The sequence below is a fragment of the Nothobranchius furzeri genome, chromosome 2 (assembly GCF_043380555.1).
Source record: "Nothobranchius furzeri strain GRZ-AD chromosome 2, NfurGRZ-RIMD1, whole genome shotgun sequence".
NCBI lineage: Eukaryota > Metazoa > Chordata > Actinopteri > Cyprinodontiformes > Nothobranchiidae > Nothobranchius > Nothobranchius furzeri.
The window spans coordinates 44,869,169-44,882,892 of NC_091742.1; positions in this window are offsets into that span (position 1 = coordinate 44,869,169).

Here is a 13,724-nt window from a genome sequence, read left to right on the forward strand (position 1 = left end):
AAACTACATCCCACTTTTAAAGAAAGTGGAAGATGATCTTGCAAGATGGAAATCCTTACCGATATCACTCATGGGGAGAGTTGCTACAATTAAAATGATGGTCTTACCCAGAATATATTACTTATTCTCAATGATCCCAAACAAACCACCAGCTGACTGGTTTAGATCTCTGGACTCCTCAATCACTAAATTCCTTTGGCAGGATAAACCTCCATGAATTAGCTTCCATGCTTTCGTTCTTTTTTAAACACAGAAACAGTTTTGTTTACCTGTTTGTAGCTACGGTTTCGCCAACAGCTGCCGGCTTCTTCAGGCTGACTCTGATGGTGGCGCGTCACTTCCTTCTCCGTTTATCTGCGGGCAGCAGAGGACGTTGTCGCCCTCTACTGCCCGCTCTCCCCTCTCCGACGATGCAGTCCCATGCGTGGTCCAGCGTGTAAACTCCGTCGTCCCTGTTCATGGTCCCACATCCACGTCTCCTTATCTCTATTGCTTCCTTGATCCATTTTTTGTATTTTTGTTGTTCAGTGGTTATGATTCGTGTGCTGTCCCAGTCCATTATATGGTTTTCTCTTAAGCAAAATGTACAAACACTGGATTCCCACAGCAAACATAACACCAAGAATATATGGAACACCAAAAATACATAAACAAAACACCCCACTTAGACCAATAGTAGACAGCATAGGTACACCAACATACAGCATGGCAAAAGATATCAGCAGAATCATCAGCCCGTTATTAGGAAATACAGACCAACACTGCAAAAATAGTATACAAGTAGAATTGGCAAAAGAACTAAAGGAAATTACAATAGAAGACAACGACATACTCATCTGACATGACGTCACATCTCTGTTCACAAAAACACCAACCCAAAAAACCATAGACATAGTAGTTAACAGAATCAGACAAGACAAAACTTTACATAAAAGGACAAACCTCACAGCAGATGACATAGCACAACTGATAGGACTGGTAGCTAACTCCACTTACTTCACATACGACAACACAATATACAAACAACTAGAAGGCTTCGCCATGGGTAACCCGTTATCAGCCACCCTGTGCGAGTTTTTCATGGAAGACCTGGAACAAAAAGCCATAGCCACCGCCCCCCCAAACTGCAAAATAAAACTATGGAAACGCTACGTGGACGACATACTGGAAATCATACCAAAAGGTCAAACAGAAACACTAACACAACACTTATTGACGACACGGGCAACATAAAATTCACTTATGAGTTAGAAACAGAAGGCAGCATAGCATTTATGGACAGGAAAATCACCAGGCAGACCGACGGGACCCTAAACATAAACACATACAGGAAACCAACACACACAGACCAATATTTATTATGGACATCAGAACACCCTACCATACACAAAATGTCAGTAATCAGAACATTATATCACCGAGCAAACATAATAACAGAAGAGAGAGACCGTAAACAAGAGGACAAACACAAACAACACGCTTTAAAGACCTGCGCATACCCGACATGGGCAATAAACAAAGGAAAACAACAAACAAAAACAGAAAGCAAAGAACAACCCAAAAAAAAGAACCAGAAACCCAGAAAGACAAGAACCAAAACCAGTGATAACCCTACCATACATCAGAGGCATAACGGAAAAAATAAGAGCAACAATGAAAAAACACAACATAAACACACCAACAAAGCCATACACAACAGTTAGAAACAGATTAGTACACCCAAAAGACAAAATATCAGCTGGACAAAAATGTGGAGTCATCTACGAAATCCCATGCAAAATATGCAATAAAACATACATAGGAGAAACCGGACGCCAACTCAATACACGGACAATAGAACACAGAAAGGAATGCGAGAAAGAGGCAAATCGTAAACACACAAGAGCAGCAAAAGAAGAAGCAGAAAGTACAATAAAAAAGTCAGCCGTAACAGATCATTGCTTAAGAGAAAACCATATAATGGACTGGGACAGCACACGGATCATAACCACTGAACAACAAAAATACAAAAGATGGATCAAGGAAGCAATAGAGATAAGGAGACGTGGATGTGGGACCATGAACAGGGACGACAGAGTTTACACGCTGGACCACGCATGGGACTGCATCGTCGGAGAGGGGAGAGCGGGCAGTAGAGGGCGACAACGTCCTCTGCTGCCCGCAGATAAACGGAGAAGGAAGTGACGCGCCACCATCAGCGTCAGCCTGAAGAAGCCGGCAGCTGTCGGCGAAACCGTAGCTACAAACAGGTAAACAAAACTGTTTCTGTGTTTAAAAAAGAACGAAAGCATGGATTTACAAAGACAGAGCAAGAACACACCTAAGATGAATTAGCTTAAAAACGCTTCAGAAGACCAAAGACAGAGGAGGACTGGATCTACCCAACTTTTATTATTATTTCTTAGCCAACAGGCTGCAATATATACCAAGATGGTTGCAAGATAACCCACTAGATGAGTCTTGGTTAGATATAGAACAGACACTTTGCAATACGATAAAGCTTTCAGACTTACCATTTATTAGCTCAAGCATAAGAAATCATGAAAGCTTCAAAAGTATTAGTATCAGCACCTCTCTGACAGCATGGTGGGAGTATCTAAATATGACAGCATCTTCACTAGTACCATACAGACGCACACCTATCTGGAATAACCCTGATATTTTGCAAAATAACCAAATGATGAACCTTCCGGACTGGAAAAATAAAGGAATCCAATACCTGGAACACATATATGAAGGATTGGACTTCATCCCATTTAATAGAATAGTCTCCCAATTTGGAATGGATAAGAATAGCTTTTAAGAATATCACCAAAATTAAATCTGTAGTTAAACAAAAATTTAAGCTCAATAAAATAGAATTACAAACACCACTGTTTTGATTATTAGTCAATGAATCATTTGTAAGCTTTACTTATTTTTTTGGATTCATCAATAAATTCATAAATATGGAAATATTTACCGATTTATTACATAATTAGGATATCTGCTGGATATCCTCGGGGCACCATCAACCTTTTAACAGGGGAAAAATGAATCCACAACCTCTATCAATCTGTCTAAAGTTCGTAAAAGCCTTAACGAGCTGCAGTTGTAATTCTATATCAACACAAATAAATTCACTTGAGACAAAACTTAATTGGCAATAACATTTATTAACTAATATATTCACTTCAGCTCCTCCCAAAGTGTTTAGCCAATCAAGACCAACCAACTTATTTTATCAAACGGATAACAAGTAATTAAACAATGGAATGATAATGTGAAATAATAATCTGATCCGGTAGGTGGTTGAAATGATGTAAGCAAGTAGTGATAGGTTGGTTACCAAGATGGAGGGAGTTTTGGAAAACAAAATGGCGGGTCCTTGTGTGGTTGAACAAAGAACCACGTGGTGTCTTTCTAAACCCTGAAAACCAGTGTTGTGTGTGTGTGTGTGTGTGTGTGTGTGTGTGTGTGTGTGTGTGTGTGTGTGTGTGTGTGTTTGTGTGTGTGTGTATAAGTTTTCACAGTAACGTCAAACAATGAGTGTAAGCAAACTTTCACAGTAACTCAATCAAAAACACTTCAAAACCTTAAACTGCTTCACAAAGATCAATAAACAAAACAAAAGATCAATCAAAGGTAAATGAAAATATCTAATAGTTTGTCAGTCTGGCCACAGCATAAAACTTAGATATTAAACAATGACAAAAACAAAACGGCTTACTTTTAAGATGGTCCGATGGCGTGTTTTGGTACGGAAGAGAAACCGTCTTTACTTTGAAGCGATCACGTGGTCGATTGCTTGTTCGGACTACAAGAGAGAGAACAGGAGAGAAAGAGAAACAAAAAAAACCTCTTGTCTTATCGAACCCGAAGCGTCCCTCGGAGTTCCAATGAACCAGATGGCGGTTCCCGTTGCTTCCAGTGGTCAGGCCTTGTGCCTGCGTCCGGAGCCGTACAATGGTCTCTCCAACACCAGCTGAAACTGGAACAAAAGAGAAAGTTTCTCTCCGCGCTTCGGGTCTTATAGCTGGGCAATCCAGCAGGCGGGAACAGGAGGTTCCGGGGTTCGGCGTCACTTTGATGACGTCATCATGTTGTTTCCGGCTGCAGAGGTTCATGGGAAATGAAGTCTCTGTTTGGCGCTGATCTCAATATGCCTTTTTATTTACGCTTCAGGGCATTTTCGGCACAGTCTTTTGGAGAAAAATACTGCATAGTAATTATCTCATGTGGGCAGACCCTCAACATTCCCCCTTTTGGTTTCGGGGATTGCACCAGAGCTCGATCGTCGGAAGCACCGATGGGTTTGTCCCTCAGGAACGTTGGTCGACTTGGTTTTTGGTCTTTGGTCTTGGATCCTGGTCAGGCAAAAGAACAAGAGGGGATAGGAAACGGGATAGTCCCCATGCGCATAACGAGGAGGAGCCACCCACGCAGGTGGTACCCACATTCTACCAGGGGTGTCGTCGTCCATGCGAGAGGTAGTACTGTGGAAGGAGGGAGGCTGGCGGGCAGTTGACTCCATGAGGGGACAAAAGGGGACAAGGATCAGGCAGTCCACAGTCCATGGGGACAAAAGGGGACAAGGATCAGGCAGTCCACAGTCCATGGGGACAAGAGGGGACAAGGATCAGGCAGTCCACAGTCCATGGGCTTAACAGGGGCACCCATGAGGGGATACAAGAGCATATCTCCACCGGCCATACAGTTCAGTTCATGGGCACGCGGTTCATGTACGAGAGTCCATAGTTCGCAAACGCGCATTGGCCTATGTGGTCCCAAGATTCCCCCCTTTTTGTTCCAAAGGGTAGATCAGGACAGTTTTTGGACTAAAACAAGGACCATGGAACTAAGAGGTGCTAAACTGTGCTGGGCGGCTGACAGATCCACTGACAGACTGAGCTGGGCCGGCACATAACCACTAGCTAAAATGTTACCAAGTAAGAAACAAAAATATAGACCCCCCCCCCCCCCCCAAAAAAAAACATAACATCCAAGAAAATTCATAGCAGCCCTGAGGTATCATAAAATACAGTCGTAGGTAATACATTCAGTGTGTAGCTTATAAAGAATGCGACATAATGCAACACAGATAAAAATGTGAGGTAGACTAAAGTGAAACTACTAATAGGGTTACAGAATAACAAAGAAAATGTTGCTCACCCCATTTAGACCGATGTGGTACACTCACACTTGGACTCTCTCCGAACGCGGTCACGAGGCACACCGTAGGTGAGCAGGTGCATCTTATCCTGGGGTTTATTAACACACCTGTAGGCGGAATAAGCTATCACGGCCGTGATGAGCCATCCCAGCCCCAGGGCGACCAATGTGCGGATTAAAGTGGTATAATCTGTGTCTATGTAACGTCTTGGGTATCTATTCATGGGCGTTAGAGTAAGTTCATGTGGGGTTTGTGTGAACTTAACAAGTTTGGTTCCTACAGTCAGCAGTTGTTGGTCAACTTCTAAATCAATGGTAAAGTTATAACCCTGGAATGTGTCCATGATCTCATAACCCTGGAATGTGTCCATGATCTCAATCTCTGAGTCATGCTGTTCGAGGTTGAGATGATGGAGTGCCAGGTTGCCCAAGTGTACAATTGCACCTGGTGGAACTGAGAGGAAAATGGATTGGTTCGGCAGTTGTAACTCAGTGGCAACGTTATGCTGGTCATAAGTTACAAGGGCAGAGTCTGCTGGGGTGCTAATAAGCCATCTGTCACCTGCACGTTCCACTCTAGTATCCATGTCCACATCTTTTAATGTAACCGTTGCTTGGCAATGCTGCAGGGGCGCATTGCTCCATAGGCCACACTGATAATTGGCAACGTCCCGGACAAATGGGTTACCAGGGCACACCCAGTGGATATCCTTGTTCTTTGTGCATAGATCTAGGTTAGGAGTTAGATAGAGTTTGCTATCAGTATCTTGGTAAGCTAGGAAGCTCGGAGTTTTAAGGTGGAAATGCTTACCGTCTTTCCAAAAACCAACGTTTAGCTTAGACTTAAGGCTTAAGGCTTGTTCTATGTGGAGGCTACGTCTACCTCCGGGGGGGGAGTCTGGTCTCTGTACCTGCGGGGAGGGTTTGACGTAGGGTTTGATTTGGTTCGCATGCACCCATTTGTAGACAGGCTCCTGTCTTGCTTTGGTGATGCGTAATCTGTATGCAACTGGAGAGAGTTTTGCCACGATTTAAAATGGTCCCGCCCAGCAGGACAGAAACTTCTTAGCTTTGCCCACCAGTTGGGCGAACCGGAAGTAGAATACCTTGTTACCCACTTCGTATTCACGGCTGGTTGTCTTTTGGTCGTAGTAGGCTTTAGCGCCCTCTACGTTGGTCTCCAGTTTCTTCTGAGCGTGTGCAAGCGTAGCTCTGAGGTGTGTTTTTAAATCTGCCACATACTAATGAGCGGTATAGGCAGTAGCAACACTGACATCTTCTGGGTGATACAGGAGGTGCAGTGGTAGGGTCATCAGTCAGCCGGTCATCATCTCAAAGGGCGTAAGCCCCGTGGATCGCTGGGGAGTGGACCGTATGGCCATCAGGACCAGAGGGAGCTTAACATCCCAGTCCTTCCCGGTGGAGCAGACGTACTTTTTGAGCATGGAGAAGACCGTGCGGTTCATCCGTTTGACCTGTCCGGATAACTGTGGGCGATAGGGGAGGTGGAATTTAACGTCCACTCCCAGAAGTACAAACAGGGACGTCATTACACTGGATGTGAAATGGGTTCCCCGGTCAGAGTCGATGCAGGGTGGAAGTCCCCATCGACTGAAAACGTGGTTAATCAGCAGTACAGCGGTTGTGACGGCTGTGTTGTTTGGCACTGGAAGGCACTCCACCCACTTTTTGAAACTGCAAGTTATAGTTTGCATATATTTGTTTCCTCTTGCCAATTTGGGAACCGGTCCAACCCAGTCGATCTGCAGGTGGGACCAAGGGAAGGTTATTCCCCTGCGTTGCAGTGGTGCTCTAGCGAGCGGTTGGGAGGGTTGAAACTGGGCACAGATGAGGCAGCCTTGGACATAGCTGTGTGCGTCCTTGGACATCGACGGCCAATATGCTACTTCCATCAGTGACGCGAGGGTAGCTTTTATTCCGCGGTGACCTCCAACCGGAGTGTTGTGGGCGTAGGCAAGCATTAATCCTCTGTGGTCGATTGGAACAACCCAGCGCTGTGGGCTTTGGTCATCACGCATGTAAACTAACAAATCGTTTTGTAGTTTCAGGTGCGCGAGCTGACGACGCAGGTTTACCAAATCTTGGCTTTCGCCAGTAGGTGGTGACGGTTGTTCAGGCATCGGGTCCTTGTGGAGAAGCTTGTGGATGAGCTTCAGGTCAGGATCTTGTTCCTGCATGGTGACTAGGTCCGCGTCCTGTGGTTTTCTGCCTAGAAACAAGGGTCCCTCAACGTCCTGAGGTTCGTCTGCCTGTTTAGCATGGTGACGAGTAATCGCGCAGACCTCGGGGATGGCCTTTGGTGGAAGCCACTCGTCTTTGAATTCCCAGCAGGTTCCCTGGTCAGCACCGAGCTTAGCAAGGCGGTCAGCTTCATCATTACCATCTTTATCTGGACCTAGGGTCCTGAAGTGACCTTTGACCTTTTTCCAGTGGACCATTATGCCTTTCTCGGTGGTGAGCAGATCACACGCTAGGAATAACTCGGAGTGTTTCACGTCTCTGTTCCTGGCGTTTTTCATGTGGTTCTCCTCCCAAATGGGGAAGTGAGAAATGAAGCGTAGTGTCTAGTGTAGTTTGAATCCGAGCAAAGGACGATTTGAGTGATGTCCAAGGCTGCCGCCTGCTGGAGGGTTATCAACACTGCAGCGATTTCGGCGTACTGACTAGACTTTTGGCCCAACCGGTAGTGATTTGGTTGCTTGGTGTCACAGTCCACCCAAACGACTCCAACCCCAGCACGGAGTTGGCCTTCATGAAGGTAGGCACATCCGTCAGTGTAGACTTTCGGAAGCCCTTGGCAAACATTCTCATCAAAGTAGCGATGATTGGATGCGGTTGGGTAGACAGCGGCAGGTGCATACAGGGGGCCCATGACGGAGCCAGAGCCACAGTGCTAGCAGCCTGCTAGCCCTTGTCCTAGCGCTAGCTGTGTGTTCTGGCCATACTTGACCTCAATGTCGTATCCTTGGAGCACCATCATCCACGTCGCAATACGGCTGTTTGACACTCTTCCTTCGCGCAGTCGCTGGCTATTTAGGAAGGTGACGGACTGATGACATGTTTCAATGATCACTTTCTGTCCTTCGATGTAACTACGAAAGAGTTCGACTGCCCAGACTGTAGAGAGGAGAGCTCTCTCGCAGTCTGAGAACTGGAGTTCCACCTTGCTCAGAGGCTTGCTGGCGTATGCCACAACTCTCATGTCCTGATCGTGTCTCTGCTTTAAAGCAGCGCTCAGGCAGTGAGAGGAGAAAGTGGCCTATATGTAGAACTCTTTATCCTGGTCTGGGTAAGCCAGACAGGGTGCGGATGCCAATTTCTGTTTTAGGAACTGGAAGGAGAGTTCTTGGAGTCTGTCCCACACGAACGGTGTGTCGTTCCGAAGCAGCTCAGTGAGGGGCCTCGCTATTTCAGCGTACTCCTCAATGAACTGCCTGGAGTAGTTGCAGACTCAGAGAAAGCTCCTGAGTTCAGTCAGATTAGCTGGGGCTTTGATGTCCTGAATGGCCCTAATGCGTCCCGCTTGGGGCTCGACTTCATTAGGGCTCACCAGCAGTCCAACATACTCCACTTTGGTTCTACACCACTGTCCTTTGAGAAGTGCCAACTTAGCTCTGGCGTCAGCGAGTTGCTGCAGCACATGGCGGAGCTCGGCCAGGTGCTCCTCGAAGGTTCGACTCCTCATCAAGATGTCGTCGACATATATGAGGTTCCCTCTGGAAGCAGCGTCTGACATGGCTTTGTGGAGGAAAATGTTGAACTCAGCAGGTGAGTTAGAGTAGCCAAAGGGGCAGCGGTTCCAAGTATATTGGCGATTCCCAAGGAGAAAGCCAGTTTATACTGGTCCGCCGACTCAACCTTCATGGTCCAGAAACCGTTGGCTACGTCAACCATAGAGAAGAAACGAGCATCTCTGACTCTGGCTAACTCTTAATCTAAATGGATCATAGGCCACCATGAGAGAGGTACTTGTTTGTTCAGTGCACGATAGTCTATGGTGAGACGCCATTTCCCGGTCGGTTTTGGAACTGGCCAGATAGGAGAGTTGAAAGTGGAGTTACACTCTCTGATGATGTTTTTCTCCTTCAGCTGAATGAGGATCTCCTGGATCGACTCATAAGCAGCGAGGGGAATCTTGTACTGGCGTACAAAGGTAGGAGGGGCATTCGGGTTCATTAGGATACGAACCATGTGCAGGTCTAAGAGTCCACAGTCCAGGGAGTCTCTGGATAAGACGGACTGAAACTCATAGAACAGGTTTCTAAGCTCTACTCTCTGCTCCTCTGATTCCAGCGCATCCACTTTGTCAAGCTGCTGGCTGACTTTGGCCTCAAAGCCAGCATAAGGTTCAGAGGAGGAGGGTCTCTGGTGGTCCGGGCTTTCAACCGGTGACCCAGATGGCTGAGTATTTATTGCAAAAACCGTTAGACACTGACTGCTCTCAGTATCTAAGGTTGCGCTGCAAATGGGTTCCTCAGGAAGGGCTTCATGCCGCTTAATGGTAATCATTTGTGAGGGGAAAGTACTAAATGTGTCTGCACCAATCGGTCTGTCGTTCACGAACAAGGGAAGTTGTCCGATCACGGGGACTGAGCGTTCGCAGTCATGGAAGGAGCTATCTATCAGCATGCCCAAGGGCTTTCCTGGCGCCAAGTGGATGGGACTCCAGGTCGGATTTTCAACCAACAAGTAGACAGACTGATTGTTCAGTTCCAAGAGTGGCGTGCCACAGACGGCTAAGTTGAGCTCCAAGAAATGCGGTGATGGCTGGAAGAAGGCCTGGGTGCCTGGCAGCTTCTGATGCTTCATCAGAGGCAGACGAACAGGCATTCCCTTGTGGTGGTAGAACCGTGCTGGCCTCAAACACTGCCCGACAGGCCTGTGGAATGGTCTGCCCGGACAGCCAGTGTTCATGGCCTTCTGGGCGAGGCTCAGGTGATGGAGTGGCGCGGGCTCAAAGGACTTCATTGCAAGTGTCCAGCTGGGCACCTAGTCGAACCAGCAGGTCTGCTCCAATGAGTACAGGTGGGTCAAGCTGTGGTATGATGCTGAATGTATGTGTGAGCTGTCTTGCTCCAAAATGGATAGTCAGAGAGCAGACTTCTGGCGCTTTCAGGAGCCTCTGTGGCCAAGTAGCTGACAAGAGCCGGTGGCTACGTGTTACACTGACCAGCAGGGGGTCCTTCTGGTGCGGGAGTTCAAACGTCTGCTGGCTGATGGCTAACTTTTCCGACCAAAGAGCAAGGCGAGCATCTGAGATTCGGGTGCAGTGGATGGTGAGACCACCAACGATGTGTGGTGCGTATGGCTGCATGCTGACGTTCTTCATCGAGCAGAGAAAAAACGCATGTGTGTGGAGAGGGGTTCCAGGAGCAGTTTCGTGCCTTTGCAGGTGGACATCATCTGTGGGAGCCGTAGGGAGGGGCATGACCTTGGAACAAGGGTTTTGCGGCTCATGTAGGCTGATTTCAAAAAGGGAGGATGGTCGGCTGCCATCCGGGTTCCAGGGCTTAGGTGTATCCTCTTGAGCCCAAAGTTGACCGTTCTGGCAGTCGATGAGGAGAGCTAGACGTTCAAGCAGGTCCTGACCAATGAGAAGTGGTTCAGTGTCTATCTGGCAGACATAAAACGTGTAAACCAGAGTCATGTCTTGGAAGGTGATGTCCAGCCACGCCCGGTTAGTGATACACTCCCGGGTCTGGGTGTAGTTGGTGATTTTCAGGTCGCAGGATTCAAACTGGACTGGTTTCCCGAGTGACCACATGGTGTCGGACACACGATTGAACAGTGTGGAGCATATCAGGGTGATTTCTGAGCCGGTATCCAGCAGAGCATCAACCTGTTTGCATCCACCTACATTGGTGCTACAGTACAAATGGCAAGCATGATCATGGTTTGTTAAGTCACAGAGGAACTTCAGAAATTTTGTATCAGGTTTCTCTGGGGGGTAGATTTCAGGAGACTCCTGTGATCTACCAGTAGTGTTCCCCCAGCTGACCTGGCCACTCTGGGGGGATTGAGCCACGCCTAGTCATGCGGACGGTGGCTCTGGGTCTGGCTTCTTAGAAGAAGACTTTGGTGCAGGGGTCTCATCTGCAGATTTCAGCTGTTCCTGCTGTTCAGCTAGGAACCGCTGAAACATTTCCTGGAGGTAGGCTTTGGTCAGGGACTCACCCGCGGACTCGTGTTCGGGACCAACCTGTGGGCGGCGCTCCTTTAACTTTCCATTGTTCCGACCTGCTTGCCGTTGGTTTTGGTTGGGCCACTTCCTGTCTGGTTGTCCAGACCTAGGTGACTGCCAATCAGCACCCCCTTCCCCTGTGGAGGAGGTTGGGACTGCTTTTGCGGTTTAGTGGGTCTACGTTAGAGCCCTGCGCGGGACTGTTTTCTTCATCCCGCTCCTGCCCGCTCCCGCTGAATTTCTGACCATTACCGCCCGCAACCGCAATGTGTGTGTTACACTACCGCCCGCACCCGCAGTGTGCATGTCCACTCCCGCCCGCAACCGCAACGTGTATGTTACACTCCCGCCTGCACCCGCAGTGTGCATGTCCACTCCCGTCCGCAACCGCAAAACCTGGAGAAATTATTACCTCACAATAAAAGAGATGTATTGAGTTTGTGTCCTCTCTGGTTCTGGAGAAAACATGTCATTTTATTGGATACGGAAACCACATGAATCCTTGTTTCGTTTCTCAGGCCTGCACGTCTTGGTCAGGATTAACCATTTAACGCCGATGCGTCACCAGGATCACCGGTAACACCTCGGCGCATGCGATTTCAAATAACTCCTCACTTCTTAAATTATAAAATTCTTAAAAAATAATAATAATAAAGGAGCTACTGTGTGGTGCTTAAAGGAAAATCAAGGCCGTTTCATATTCTATTCTCCTCTGTAATCACGCAGTGATCGAGGCCTCTTTTCTAAGAGACCTGAATGAGAAATATTGACACAATCGGCATATAGACAACACAGCGCAGTGACTTTTAATAACTTCGTTTTCATACATGTGTATGAAAAATTAACACAATCACATTGTACATAAAATGGACCGCTTTGCAAAACAAGTACCGTATAAACATGAAAAACAGCAGATTTAAAGTTTTTTGCCATATGTTGCAGGTGTTCTGTTTGAAAAAATAAAATAAAATAAAAACGTTCAAACTTAGGCATGCCGCACAGTAACACAGGCACCTAATTAACAAATAGCAACAGATTGAGTGGCTCAAATAACACTAATAGATAACAAAGATAACTTATAAAAACCAAAAAATTAAATTTACTGATTAATCACTTGGTTGGAATATTGCTGTGAAGGAAGAGAATGTGGCTGACCGACTGCGGTCCCAATCCTGTGCGTCTCTCTTCCAAGATGCGCCCACAGACACTGAATGCGCGCTCTGAAGGCGCACTGGAAGCAGGGATACTGAAAATGAAACGCGCCAGCTTTGAGAGCGCTTGGAAGCGCTCTTTGTTGAACTTCCACCATTGAAGCACGTTGTTTGGGTCTGGGTTGTCAGAGAGCCGGCAGGTGAGATATTCAGAAATTTCATCATCGACCGACTTTGGCGCTGATGCAAATGACGCGTCATCTTCCCAGTCTGCGAATCGTTCTGTGCTTTGCTTTTTGGCTGGTGGTGGCTCATCCTCTGCTGTGGCTGGGACCAGGTCAAACTGCATCTTCTGAATAATATCCTTTGCGCCTTTAAAAAAGGATTTTATTCATATATTAATTAATATTTATTTTAAAAATGGCTCGTGTCATTCATTTAGCTATTATGCCTCTCATTCATTCTTATTTCTCCTTCTATTTTTAAAATTCATTTTAAATATAATTTTAATTATAACTGCATTGCATGCCATTTTCTGTTTTTATAAAAAGCTAGGCAGCATACCTTTAATTACATCTTCTATTGCGTCTGAGGGCAGCATCCGTAGCAGTCGCATTCTAGGAGTCAGCAGTGTTGCAATCCTGTACATCATGTGGAGAGGGGATGCAGATGTGTCACTGGTGCCCATAAGTTCTTCCAGACGTGAGGCACACACACTGGCGACTTTAGAGAGCAAGGGCTCGTGGGCTGCAGCTTGGCAGTGTTCAATGAGTCTCACAGACCACGGCAGTGGAAGTGATGCGCTGGGAGTGGAGTTGTCGGATTCTAGGTCATTAGTAGCATCCTTAAATAACTTAAGAAATGCAACTACTGTTTTCAGAGTGTTTCCATTGATCTGCACAATTCTTTCATATTGGTTATTGCTCAGCAGTAATGTGGAGATTTCCTCATGCTGTTGAAGTATGGAATCCAACATGTCATAATTTGAATTCCATCGGGTCTCGACTGACTGCTTGAGAGATTTTTTCAAGTTGTTTTGCAGACCTGAATGTTTGAAATATTTCACCAGTTTTTTTGCATTGGTCAACAGTTCAGACAGCTCAGCAGTTTCATCCAACACACCTGGTGAAAATGCACTAGACAGAGTGACGTTCAGGATGTGCGCGTTGCAGTTCAGCCTTGTGTATCCACGCAGGGCAGCAACTATGTTGGCTCCACGG